The sequence below is a fragment of the Cataglyphis hispanica genome, chromosome 6, assembly GCF_021464435.1.
Source record: "Cataglyphis hispanica isolate Lineage 1 chromosome 6, ULB_Chis1_1.0, whole genome shotgun sequence".
Taxonomy (NCBI): Eukaryota; Metazoa; Arthropoda; class Insecta; order Hymenoptera; family Formicidae; genus Cataglyphis; species Cataglyphis hispanica.
In genome coordinates, this window is record NC_065959.1 from 7,064,332 (window position 1) to 7,077,595 (window position 13,264).

A 13,264-nucleotide genomic window follows, 5' to 3' on the forward strand; every position below is an offset into this window, starting at 1 on the left:
CTGCTGTAAATCATTCTCCAATTACCGATCGACTCATCGTTCGTCGTCAGACGTTGATCAACGGCCATACTTAGGTAGCACCTAAATGTCTAAATACCAAACCATAAATCTATGCGACCGATCTCGCTCGGAGATGAGTCGCTCACCCCGCGTGCACACGCGCATAGCGAAAGACGGTGTGCGCGTTGAAAACCGCAGGAGAGATGGAAAAGCGGTAGGAGAAGACTCAGAGGGAGAGAGAAAAAGAGAGAGAAGGAAAACGGCGTTCATCGTTTCGGAGGTAATTTTAGATCGGTAAGATAGCGCCTGCGATTCGTACGAGGAAAAGAGATGACTGGTGTAAAGAAGAGAGATGGAAAGAGAGAACGCTTTGCGAGGTGGGAAAGCAATGTCGCCGGAAAACGTGAAGGGAAGAGACTCGAGAGACAGAGTCTTGAGAGATCGAAGTTCAGAAAGGAATGCAGAGGGCTCGAAAGTAGAGTCATAAGGAGCAAACATGGACAAAGGTCTCGATCGACGGCAAGGTAGCCGAGGAAGATAGGAACAAGAGGAAAGAAGACAAGTCGGTGAAGTAAGGCAGGAGATCAAGACGACGGCAACGAACAGACAATCGAATCGACGACGACGACGACGGGAAACGTGAATAAAAAGAAATCGTGGAAGTGGAAGAGAAAGAAGAAGAAAAAGGTACGTGCCAAAGAAACTTCCTGTCTTCCTGTCCGCGTGTAAAGAAAATCGGGGGGTCAAAGGTGGTGTGACGTGGCGTAACGAAGCTCGAGAGAAAAAGGAAACGTGTAAGACGAAGAGGAGCTTGTTCGTGCAAAAAAAGAAAGGAACTAGAAGAAAGCAAGAATAATGATAGATTCTGTGCCATCGTGATCTTCCGATTGAAAAAGTGTCTAAATGTGTTTTAATATCTAATAATTACTGAGAAAGTAATAATATGATCATTAATACATCTTCGTAGTCGTTATTAAATCTAATAAGTGTGGTGGCATCAAATTACTAACGGTTGGTTTCATCAATATCATTCAATTTTATTCTTAGCATAATTTTATTTTTTTCTAGAATTAAAAAAAAATGATAAAAGATTAATCAGATTAAAATTAAATTTAATTGACCGATTAATACAACAATCGAAAACTATCAAGTATATCTTTTGAATATTGTAAAGATAGATGAATTAGCAGATTAATTAACAGATGTCTGTCATTAACAAAAGTACATACTCACAAATAAAATAAAAAAAATGCAAATCACGTGATATTTCCTTAAGAATATTTAAATAAAAATTCAGGAAAAGAAAGCGCGTTATTCACGGCAATCCAGTCTATTCATCTATATTTCCTCGTGAATATTTGTCACGTGTAGCCAGTCAGCGCGACACGTTCTTTGCGAAAGATCAATAAAGAAAAAGTGTAGAAGTCGAGAAATGTGAAGTTCGAAGAAATTGGAAAAACGACGGGATACATACGCGAGGTCGAGAGATCGCCCGTCTTGGACGATGTTTCCCCGATGCTATATCGTCTTCTGCGGTTTTCACGACGTCATCGTGGTTTTACGATGTTCTATTAGAATCGAAGGGCGCGTTCTACTCATCCGCGCTGTTACGACGCAAGAAGAAGACGAGCAAGGCGAGGCAATAAAGCGAACAGAATCGAGAAAACTCGTGCTTATCCCGGCGTAAAGAGAAAGAAAAATAACCGATCTTCTCGATCTTGTCGTTCGAATCCGGAAACGTGCCCGAAGATATCCACGGATGTAAAGAATTTCTGTAGTAGAAACGCGCGGAAAAGAGAGGACTACGATACAGATAGAAGAAATGAAATCACGTTACAGACTGGTTCTGAAAAATTGGAAATGTCTGCGCTGGTTATATAGTGTTTGAAAGACGAATAGACGCTGATGCTGATAATATCTTTCGCAGTTAATCTTTCGACGGTAAGAAGCGAGTTGCAAACATGTCATTTCTGACTTAAAGATGTTACTAATGTTTCCAATAATCGATTCTTCAATCTTGAAAACATGATCTAAACAAGTAGTGCTGCTAAGCGTTTTTAAAGTACAAGAAAGAAATCAAACTAAAAATGTAGAAAATTATTGAAATCTGAATATCACACACAGTATTTCGTTTCGCGAGTTCAAATTAAAAAATTCTAAATTACAGTATCTCTCTATTGTTGATTAACTACTTAATCGTTCAATTCAGTAAAGTTTTCTTTTTTAGAGAACGACTATTTCTGACACATATACACCGTGTCAGCCGTCTGAGGATTGTCAGAGGCACTCGCTAAAACTTTTCGCCGTTTTCTCTCACCGCTATATATATCCAGATGTTTACATTGCCGTCGATGGAGGCTTTGAGAATGCGAACGCGGCTTTTCTTTTGTTCTGTTCGTTTGAATTACTGTCTGCGATACGAAAGCGTTTTTCATTCGGAAAAATTTGCCACCGGAAAGTAATTTTTTTCCCACGCTAATCCTCTAAATAATATAGCGAAATCATCCATAGCAAAAAAATAAGTGAAAGTATGCGTGAACACACGAACGCAAAGATAGACGTATGTATCGCATGAGGGAGAGAACCCGAGCCGACCGCGTCAAATTGCGCGTGCATTTATCAGCTGCTCTGCACGAAGGTGGACATTGAGACATTCGTTCACGAAGGCCCGGACAATAACAGTGTCTCTCTCGTAAAAATATCTCTACTCCGTTAGCCGTCTCGCTGTCTTTTATTGCTGACCTTTTTATCGCGCTACACGCCGCATCGACTACAAGTTGAGTACAATTAGAATCTGCCCTTTTTCCCTCGTCGCACAATCGAGTTCCACTGTAATGTGGCTGACATTCGTTTCATGCTTCACTTAATCCTTTCATTTTTCTTCCCAACGATCTTTGATTGCGAAACTGAAAGCTCGCATCTCGATGGAAAAACGTGAATATTGTTCTGAAGCACAGTATCAGCAAATTTTCTCAGTGACAATACCATTTCCAATACTTCTTCTCAGATACAAATATCTATGTTTCAAAAAGCAACAAGGCGACAACTCTCTATTTATCGTTTATCGATTTATCGTACACGATAAAAGTCGAACATGTGCGTTACAGAAATGTGTATATTCTAATCTTTTTATAATAAAAAATATTAATCTCAATTAATTGTCATAAACGGCCGATTTTTAAAGCAATATGTACGCAATTGGATAACAAGAATCACAGAAGTATTTAGATCAATAAATTAATTCTTTCGAGCGCGATTTGAAGATTTGAAAAAAAAAAAAATGTTTTTTCTGTGCACAAGAAAGTTGCTGTTATGAGTCAGATATAATGTAGATATTCAAGTAGTCACACTCAAGATTGTTCAGACATAAATGACACATTGCGACACAACTATCTATGTTACAATATTATAACAATAAAATCTTATGATCGTCGTATGAGCATCACGGAGGATTCGGAGATGCGATATTTGTAAATCCGCACTTCATAAACCGTTTTCTGAAGCTGCTGCGCGCAGCAGTAAGTAATAAACGCGGCAATAAACGCGAAAATATGACACGGAAATTTATTTTGCGACACATAAGTATAGCATGTGCAGCATAAAAGGCAAACTTTTTCGAACAATCATGAATGAAGTCATTTTTTAATCATGTATATGTAATTTGGAAAATTTCAAATCCCATCTTTGCTGCAACATCGATATGTATTCAACAAAAATATAATAATAATAATATTAATAATAATAATTATTATTATTATTTCGAGAACTTCATATAATAACTTCCATAATAAATTCTTAAATCAATATGACATAGATTTTTTTTTATATTTAAGTTTTGTAAAAAATACGATCCTTGAATTATAAGCGTGAATAAATGTCTTAATTAAAAGCTATTGTCACGTTAAAATTCAAACTTTACTTTCTAGGAGTTTCAATTTGTGATTTAATTAAGGTGCTCAATGCTGAATGTTAAAAAGTCTATTCCTATTCTTCCACGACAAATATGTATCTCGAAACTTCCTGGCGTACGAATATCTACTTCCAACATCATGACCGATTAGTCGATTACGAGGTGTTTAAATGCTGGCGCTTTCAAGCTACGTTCATATGATGCCCCGAAGTTATTTCTGCCGCGAAGAGTAGTGCGGCTATGAAATTCTGAATTATTGTGGGGCACCAAATGGGAACCCCGGCTTCTTTCTGTCTCTCTCTCTTTAACGTCCCGGCAATTAAGTTCTCATCACCACGATCTCATGCTGGCCCCAAGCGATCGTTCGTTCCGGACACGAAAATGGCGCGTAAAAGCTTTTTTCCACCACGGCAAGCAATCTGTCGGCCGCCGACTGTAATAACGATTGGTCGACGATGAATTAATCGTCGACGGTAGTGCTATGAGCCGGCCGATGATTCATTTCTAACCCGGCGGTCGTTCGTTTTTCTTGGAGTCTTTCCCCGCTCTGTCAGACTGTTGACAGTTCGGACGTATGCTCGAAAAATCAGTCGAGACAGGTCGCATAGACCAGCTGAGATATCTGCCGCTCTTCGAGAAGTTTATTCTTGCGCGCTTCCGTTTATGTCGCGATCGCAAAATGTTATTAAAAAAATCATAATAATTTTTTAACGGAAAAGAAATTGGAAGAAGTGATTTTTTCCGTGAAAATCGATATTGATCTGCGTAATATATTTATTACTACATCAATATTTGCCCCCGTCGTAACTAAGATAAATAATTAAAACTTTATAAACGTCCATTTATTTCAATAATGTTTTTACAAAAATGTTGCAAAAATATTTTACACAAATATATATTACATATTAAAAAATCATAAAATTGTCACAAATAATTATTTTCATGCTCGCTAAGGAAAATTCGATCTCAAATTCATCAAAAGACCAATACTATTTCTACAATATTTTGCAGTAAATCCCGAATAATACCAAATATTTAACAATATCACGAACACGTAAAAAGACTTCAGTATACATCTGAGAAAAGCACATCGCGGTCGCCACACTAAAATGATTCAAGAACCATCGCAAAGACCGAAGAGAAACATGACGTTGTGTCCCAACGCTAGCAAAAGTAACCCGCTTTCAAGGGCAGAACGATAACATCGCGGCCCAAGTTAAATTGGAGGGTTGGCCGCTTAAGATTCAGTTCTATAAACTCGAAAGTTCAGTCCCACTTTCAAGATGGAAGGCGAATCGAGAGAGGCGGAGTGCGGGAGTAGAAGAGGTATTAGGCATTGGAGAGAGAGAGAGAGAGAAGAAGAGCGAACTTCCAAAGACGAGGCTTACGAGAACTTGACGCTGCAATTAGGCAAGCATTTTCGATCGAATTCAATTAGCCGCATCCGTGGCCTCGTCGCGAATCCGGATTGCCTCGACGAAGTGACTTGTGCGAACGCGGTGAAACTTGGCTTGTATTGTATTCCCGTATTACGTTTCTCTCAAAGTATACCAGAATTGCAAATGGAGAGGGAACGGTCGTCTCGTTAGCATTCCTCGAGAGGCATCTAAGTACATCACCGCTTCATTTTATTACTATTATTAGACATTCTTGTCTAACGAGGGTGACCCGACCGTGTCCCGCGTGTATTCTTTTATTGCGCTCATTTTGTCTATTCGCTTCATAACGAAATATCTTGCCAAGAGAAGCGAGAGATAGCTTCATAATTTATATACAGAATATAACTTGTTATCATAAAACCGTCAATTTTCCTTTAAAGAAAAAAAAAAAAATGTTGAGTTTCTGCAGTAATATATCATTTTTTAGATTGAATTTTTCATTATAATTTCAAGATATTATTAACCTTAGTTTTGCTAAATTTAAAGTCAATGTTTTCAATGTTATTACAATAAACAAGGATGTTCGTTCAAAGCTTGGCGTACTTCCACTTTTAGCTAAGGGCAAAATATCGAAAAAACATGTCACCTTATGAATAGAAGGAGCAAGAGATATCTCGTTTAATTGGACACGACTCGTTCTGAATGAAAAGCCAGAGAAAGGCGAAATCATCCTCTTCGTTACGTCCGACATGTTTTCTATCGATGACGGATATATCGGGTCTCTCGGATGTACGGCCTTAAGCAGAGTTTCGCGATAAAAAAAAAAAAAAAAAAAAAGGAAACAAGCGCGGCGAAACTTGATGAGCGATAATTAAAGCTGGCGAATCGGACGCCGTTAACGATCATCAGGTTAACGATCGCCCACGAAATTAAATTTTCGTGCTGCATCTGCGCGAACAAATTGCAGCCGGTGCATGCTACGCACGACCGCGTGTAAATCATTCGCAAACCACGGATACACGCATTTCCGCGCGGCACTTACGCACTACGAGACACGCCGCAACGCGGCGAAGTCGCGACGACGCACGTGTGTGTTAACGTCACGCCGGTAAACGTGTCGGCGACACGTGTCGGGTGTGTAATCCATGGGCCCGTCATTGTGGCGACTGTGTGTCACGAATACTACGCCATCGACATGTCAACAGAATGTTCCGGGTGTTAATCGCCATTTCCCTAAAGTCTAATAAATTAAAAATAGGAATCTCTCCTGTTCATAGAGAAAACTTAATGTTAAAATGAAGTATAGAATAAGAATTCATAATTATAAAAAGAATCTTTTTAGTACATCTTAAATATAATGTCATATTTTTATTTAAAACATTCCTATAATTAATTTTTGTAGCTCGATTAAAAATAAAATCTTGTTATAATTAAATAAAATGTTGCAATAAATAACTTTTTAAAAATCTGTACGTAAGCTCGATGATTATTATTTAGAAAACGATAATAATTAAAATTTTTCTAACCAAATAGAGTAGAGACCAAAAATTTATATGATTTCTTTATTAATATTATATTAAGTATTTTTTAATCTCTCCTCCACAATTCTGTTAAGTAATAATTAAAGGTTCTTTTTCAGAAAAAAATGGTTAGAAAAAATTTTTATAAAATAATTCAATATATTAATATTTTTTCTCTTCTTATTTTTAACTTGTTCTAGGAAATAGCAGTACACTTGCTCATTATGGAGGACAAAGTATAAATTTTAGCATCGTTTCACACAGCGCAGCAATGTATTCGTAATTGAAGAGATTCCCTTTAATATGATATGGAAAAACGTGGCACAGACGTCGACAACGAATATCATTTCTTGATCGACAGCCGTCGTCGTCGCTTCGCTTAATAATAACGTGCCTCGTCATCGATTCCATTCCAGCGCGACCGATCATTCCAATCGAGATCTCAAATCACGGCGTCTGGTTCGCGTCGACCTTCGAGCGTCGGTGACGACGTGCAAAACGCGTTACGCCGAAAGTACCGGCCCGGAAATCGTTAAAATTGTGCACACGCCTACTGGCCGATAACGCCCCGATCTCGCACTTCACGGTACAAATTCGATTTTTGCGCGAGGCACCATGGTCGCTGCGTCGCGCTACATCCTTTATGTTTCACGCCATGCAAATATACACTAGTGAGAGAAGGTCGAACCTGTTTCGCATACAACTATCATCGCGTGAATTGAATGTCGCGAAAAATCAATGTCTTGAATATGTCAAGAAGCAAACGAGAAAAGACTTTTCTGTTTTAATTTTCTTAATTCAGAAATCATATTAATTGTTACATTTAGCTTTCTATATTATATAAAAAATAATTATCTCTATATTATATTTACATAATACTTGGAATAAAGAAAAATAAAAAAGATAAAATGTTTTCTTTTTATGTTAAAAAAATATCTTTAAAACTTGATACATTTAAAATTATGAAATGTAAGATATGTATGAGTTACAATTCTCTATGGAATTATAATTTTCCAATATTTCATCCAGATATATTTGACTATAGATTGAGAATATAATTATGCGGATGCATAAAATATCAAATTAATATTAATAATATGACATTAATGTTCATATATTATGCAACCGATTATTAGATCTGACGCACAGCTAAATTATATGCAATAATTATATGCATACAATTAAAGTATTAGAATATATATTGAAAATCACGTTTTTCGATTATTTAATTAATATTGAGAACGTATCGTGTATTGCCATGTGTCAAGATTAACGTCTGTTTTACGTTTAGCATTATATCGCTATGTTGATACGCGCATAATACGTAGCCGCCAAACGCATATCCGTCGAGACCGGAAATCGTTAAAATTGCATAGCCACCAGGTGGTCAATAGGCACGTTATTGCATTTCGCGCACGTAAGCTGCGAAAAAAAAACACTTTACAAGTAAATCAATCCTATTCTAATTGCGAATAAAAAACGACAGAAATTGTTTCTCGCACGAAATAATATAAATACTTTTGCAAATAAAAAAAAAATTATATATATTTATATTAAAATCTCACACGTTTTTCTCTCTATAAAACAGCTATACTTCAAAATATTTTATTAAAATAATATTTCTCCAATATTTTGCTGCGCAATAACTTTCTAAGAAAAAGAAAATACTTCACTCCTCTTAAAAAAAAAAAAGAAAAAAGAAATGCGTACTGCGACGGATATTCTTCCGCGAAAGTATATTACAAGGTATATTATAAGAGAATGATATTATATGTAACGCGCGCGACCGAATAAGTAACACCAAGGTACACCGAGGGTTTAAGAATCGGGCGAATATATATTTCGTCTTAACAACCGTGTGAAATGCGAGAGACGTCCTCATTAATCCTTCCGGCTTTATCCGGCCGCGCGCTGGCACGTATCTTAAAGATCCTCGCAGGAGTTGTGATAAATGTCATGCAAATGTGCGCCCCTTAACGAGCCCTAAGTTTTTGCCCGGCAGCGCGAAAACTTTCGTACTGTGAAGGTCCCGTTACAAAGGAGATACATCGCCCCCGTCATTCCCCGCTGTCGCGCCCCGTTCACGCTTAAAGGAGCATAATTGTTGCACGTTGTATCTTCTGGCCTCTTACATCTCTTCCCCGCATCAAAGATCTCGCATCCTACCTCGTTAAATGCGAGGGTGCGAGCAACCTATGTCGACAGAGAGAGAATTCTCATGGATATTTTATTTTTCTAAACGAGAGTTATATATGTTGGCGCTTTTGCACGCGACGCGAATTTGCTTATAAATAGCTGCATCATTTAGTGTTGCTCTCTTAAGATATTCATTAACCACACGTAGGAAAAAAAAATTAATTAAATGAATTAAATAAATTAAATATTTAAATAATTAATATATTAAAACTATATATTTATTTATCTGTAATATGCAAAAAAATAATTATAAAATAGTTAATTGTTGATAATTATTTAGCCAGATTCCTGCATATATGTATATCGAATTCTGTCAAATAAATAATAATTTATCAACAAGGGAAGAGAATAAATGACAGTCGACATTTAAAAGCTCAAAATATATGACTCATTAAAATATTTGGTAATGTGACAAGGCATGTCATTGAAAATGATGTGAAGTCCGTCAGTATTTTAAGTATAAGACTATGTTCCAAAAATATAAATATGTATGTAAAGTGATGAAAATCCAATTAGTTATTTTCGTCCATTATAGTAATAAAGAGATAAAAAAAAAATAAAAATAATAAACTTTTATCATATAGATTGCTCAATATTAAATTTCTTTCGCAAATAGCTTTCGTAGAATGCAACGTTAATTTCGTGCTAGACACGAATCGCGAATCATGAGTCACTACCTGGAATGCGTTCAAATCGAATATCTGCTCTAAGTATGCATCGACATAGTATTGTCGCTCCGCCATAAAATACTTGAACTTTTATGACTTTAATTTTATTTCAAAATTTCTATGTGTTCGCGTAAATGCAATTACCTCTCCTCGCAAACAAAAAAGTATCTTAACAAGAAAGAAAAACTTCCACCTCTGCAATTATTTTTTTATCAGTCTTCGTCGGTGTTAATTGAAGAATATTAGCTTCATCAAGAAAGTCAATAGACATATGCATGACGAAGTCTTCTCTCTTTTCTTATAATTATCACGCTAGATAGCTCAGAGATAATTACACGTTTCTAACGTAAACTTAAGGAAGTCGTTATTTATACAGCGATTAAGCTCATTCATCATCAAAATTATCTATATGAGGCACTTTTTTTATTTTTTATAATTTATTTCTTTCCATTTATATATTTATTATGTATGCATTTGGTTTTTTGAAATAATTTGTATTATTTACATAATTTATTGTTTTACCTATAATTAGAAAAATTAACATGGAAATATATATTGAAATCTTAATTGCATATTCTATATGATAAATCATGTTCTATATGAGAAATATATAAATATGAAAACCTCGTGAAGAAAAATTTTTTGCAAAAATTTGACAATCTGCTAATATTAATAAATTCAATTAATTCTCTTAATCTTTTATAAACATTTTAAATTTCGGCAAATAAAATCTTTTATACATTCTTCCAAGAGTCACAATTTTTCCTGAAATATTTTTCCCTTTGTGTGTGTGTGTGTACATTTCTCTCTCTCTCTCTCTTGACTTCTTTTTGTCGCTCTTTGTGTCTGCTTTCAGAACAGGGTAACAACAAGCGATCGAGGATGTGCACCTGCTTTGCTGTGCGATCCTCTTTGATGTCATTCTCTGGACTTTGAGTGTCACAAGAAGAGCAAGCGAGAGAAAGAGAGAAAACGCTGAGGGAGCAACATCGCGAAAAAAGCGCCTTTCAAAGCGGATACTCGTTTCCTCCTTTGCGCAAGAATGAAACGTTTCGCCTTTTCACGCATTTACCCGAATACGCGTGTCGATACTTGGTATTCTACGATATGCGAAGCAATTCTCTACAAGTGAAGTTGTCTGCAAGGTTTTAAATCAGTTCCTGCGTATATATATCCCTCCTGACTTCTCTTGAAGTTTCGCGGGCAAATAAAACCTTCATTCACGAGAGTTTCTACAATAATATTGACATTTTCGTTATTTGAACGAAACAAGCTTTTATTGTGACTTTTTGCCATTTCCATTTACGAACAAATATTTTATTTTTGCAACAATTAAAATAATCGGTATCTGAAATACAACAATTTAGACAGGACTATTAAAAAAATGAGATTTTCATTAAAACATATTCAATATTATGCAACATATAATATTTAATATATAATATGTAATAGCCGATATCAAATTATAATAAATATTCGATACTAAATATTTGATATATAATATGACAATAATATAGTTGTATGATTATTATACAATTTTTAACCACTTCTTTTTTTTTCAGATCACAAACAGTGGAAGCAATTATCGCTTCATTCAATGGCAAGATTTGAGAAATGGAAGTAGAAATGACAAAAAAAGATGCGCAACGACGTTCCTGAAATCGACTGATAATCACCATGTCATTTACTTCAATCTGACATCAGTAATTATTTCAACTTGACTTTAACGCATATTTCAAGGACAAGCCTTCAAGTGACGCATCATGGCGGATAATCGTTTTGCAACAGCTGCAGTGCATTGCACATCGCAATCACTTATCGTCCTCGCGAGAGCAATTTTTGTTCTCGAACGCGCGAGCGGCGTCCCCAGCGAATAGAAAAGAAACTAAATACTAGAAGCTAAAACTTCAGGTCCGCAACTTTAAGTCCCTCGCGAATAATCACCGGCCTAGGGGCGAGAGTCTCGGCATACATAACAGGCTGTGGTAGTCGACCGATGACCGGCGCAGCCAGCTAAAAGATTGCAGAAAATCCGTCCGAGCGACGAGATAAATTCCCTCGCGTGTGCCGCGCGGACGTGCAAAACAAAATTAGAAGAGAAAGACAAAACAAAATAAAGAGGCTGAGGGCGGTGAAAAAGAAGAGAAGAAAAAAGAAAAATAAAATAAAAAAGCGAAAGAACGGAGCTTGAAAGGACGAGAAGTGGTCGTCCGAGCACGCTGATAAACGCTGAGTAATGGGGACGCAAATTGCGTGCGAGGAATACCGCGTGAGAAATGAGTCCCCGATGCAAATTCTTGCGGCCGCGAGGGCGACGCGACGACCGATGCTGCCGGACGCTGTAATTCCGTCTAAACGGCACGACGCGATCGCGAACGGGTCCGACCGAACGAAGCTGACCGTTCCTCGTCGTATCCGTGACGATCCGACGAGAAACGTGTAATTTCCGGGAGAACTCGCCAATTAGTGGAAAGCACACCGGTGGAGAATCTCTGTTAAGTTATACAACGTCGAGTATCAACACGCCGAAGATGGTAGACGGGTTACGTTACTACGTTATTACAGCATCGATAACTCTCAACACGGTGTTCGCTACGAACCAAGAGAATATAGAATCCGCGAGATACTGACAGAAATGGTCTTCGCGAACCAACGTGTATATACGAAATTTTCGGCGCAGATTATTCTCCAACGTCAACAGCTCTTAACCCTGATCTCGCGATGCAGCAGCGTGACGATATTACGTCTCTGTATAGTCTTCGTGATATTACGAGCCGACGTGTACAAACTTCGCGGTACTACAAACCAACGTGTATAGTCTTCACAATAGAGAGTGATTCGGCGAGTCTGTAAGGCGTCTGTCGGTCTTGCCGGAGTTTCTGCGGCATCAATTACACCTCGCTTCCCAGGTTTGTTCCCCGGGATTGATGCGCAGACTCTTTGCCGGCAGAGTGACTGCGCGATTATTCGAGAAACGTATAGTTCCGCTTTAACTAGAGGAAGCAACTTTGCTTCGTCCTCGAGATCAGATATATCTCAACGCATCTTATACTCTATTGTATAGCGTATCTTTCTATAATATACCGAGTTATTATAACGTAATAATATAAATATAAGAAGATTTAAAACAAATTTTTCATTATTGATCTCGAGTTAGTAAAAACGAATCGAAGATGCTTGCTAGGAGATACTGGCAAGAAATAATTTTCCAGTGATAAAGGCTAATGCAAAAAAAAGTTTTTATATTATATATACAATATTAATAAAAATAATTTTACCATTATTTAAACAATTTCTCTCGTATTATTGTTACAAATATTAATATAAACAGTTTATCAAGCCGACTGCAAGTGATTATGTGTTTCATGACAGTAAGGTTTTGATCTTAAACGCCGCAAACGGAAGAAAGGATCTAAAGAAAGTGTGGATGCTTCAAGGTGAGATATTTCATGGTGTAACGTATCAGGGATTAAGGCAAACTCCTTGAAACGGACCCTCGGATTTGCCTACACGATAGAAGGAACGTCGAGTGGCCAAGTCATAGTGAAGCAAAAGTCGAGCGAAATCCGTGCTCGAAACTTTCCTCGAGTC

General features: G+C 37.0%; 1 protein-coding gene and 1 long non-coding RNA gene across 3 annotated transcripts in view; one reads left to right on the top strand and one right to left on the bottom strand.

The window, feature by feature from the left end:
* Nucleotides 1-13,264, bottom strand: part of LOC126850235 (tyrosine-protein kinase transmembrane receptor Ror) — a 229,700-nt gene that overhangs the window by 156,077 nt on the left and 60,359 nt on the right. The window lies entirely within an intron of this gene.
* Nucleotides 586-13,257, top strand: LOC126850385 (uncharacterized). 2 transcript variants are annotated; one of them, XR_007687537.1, is made up of 4 exons: nucleotides 586-687; nucleotides 7,010-7,088; nucleotides 10,530-10,818; nucleotides 11,236-13,257. It is a non-coding gene; the product is annotated as an uncharacterized LOC126850385 (long non-coding RNA). The 2 variants fall into 2 exon arrangements; XR_007687538.1 differs by lacking the exon at nucleotides 7,010-7,088.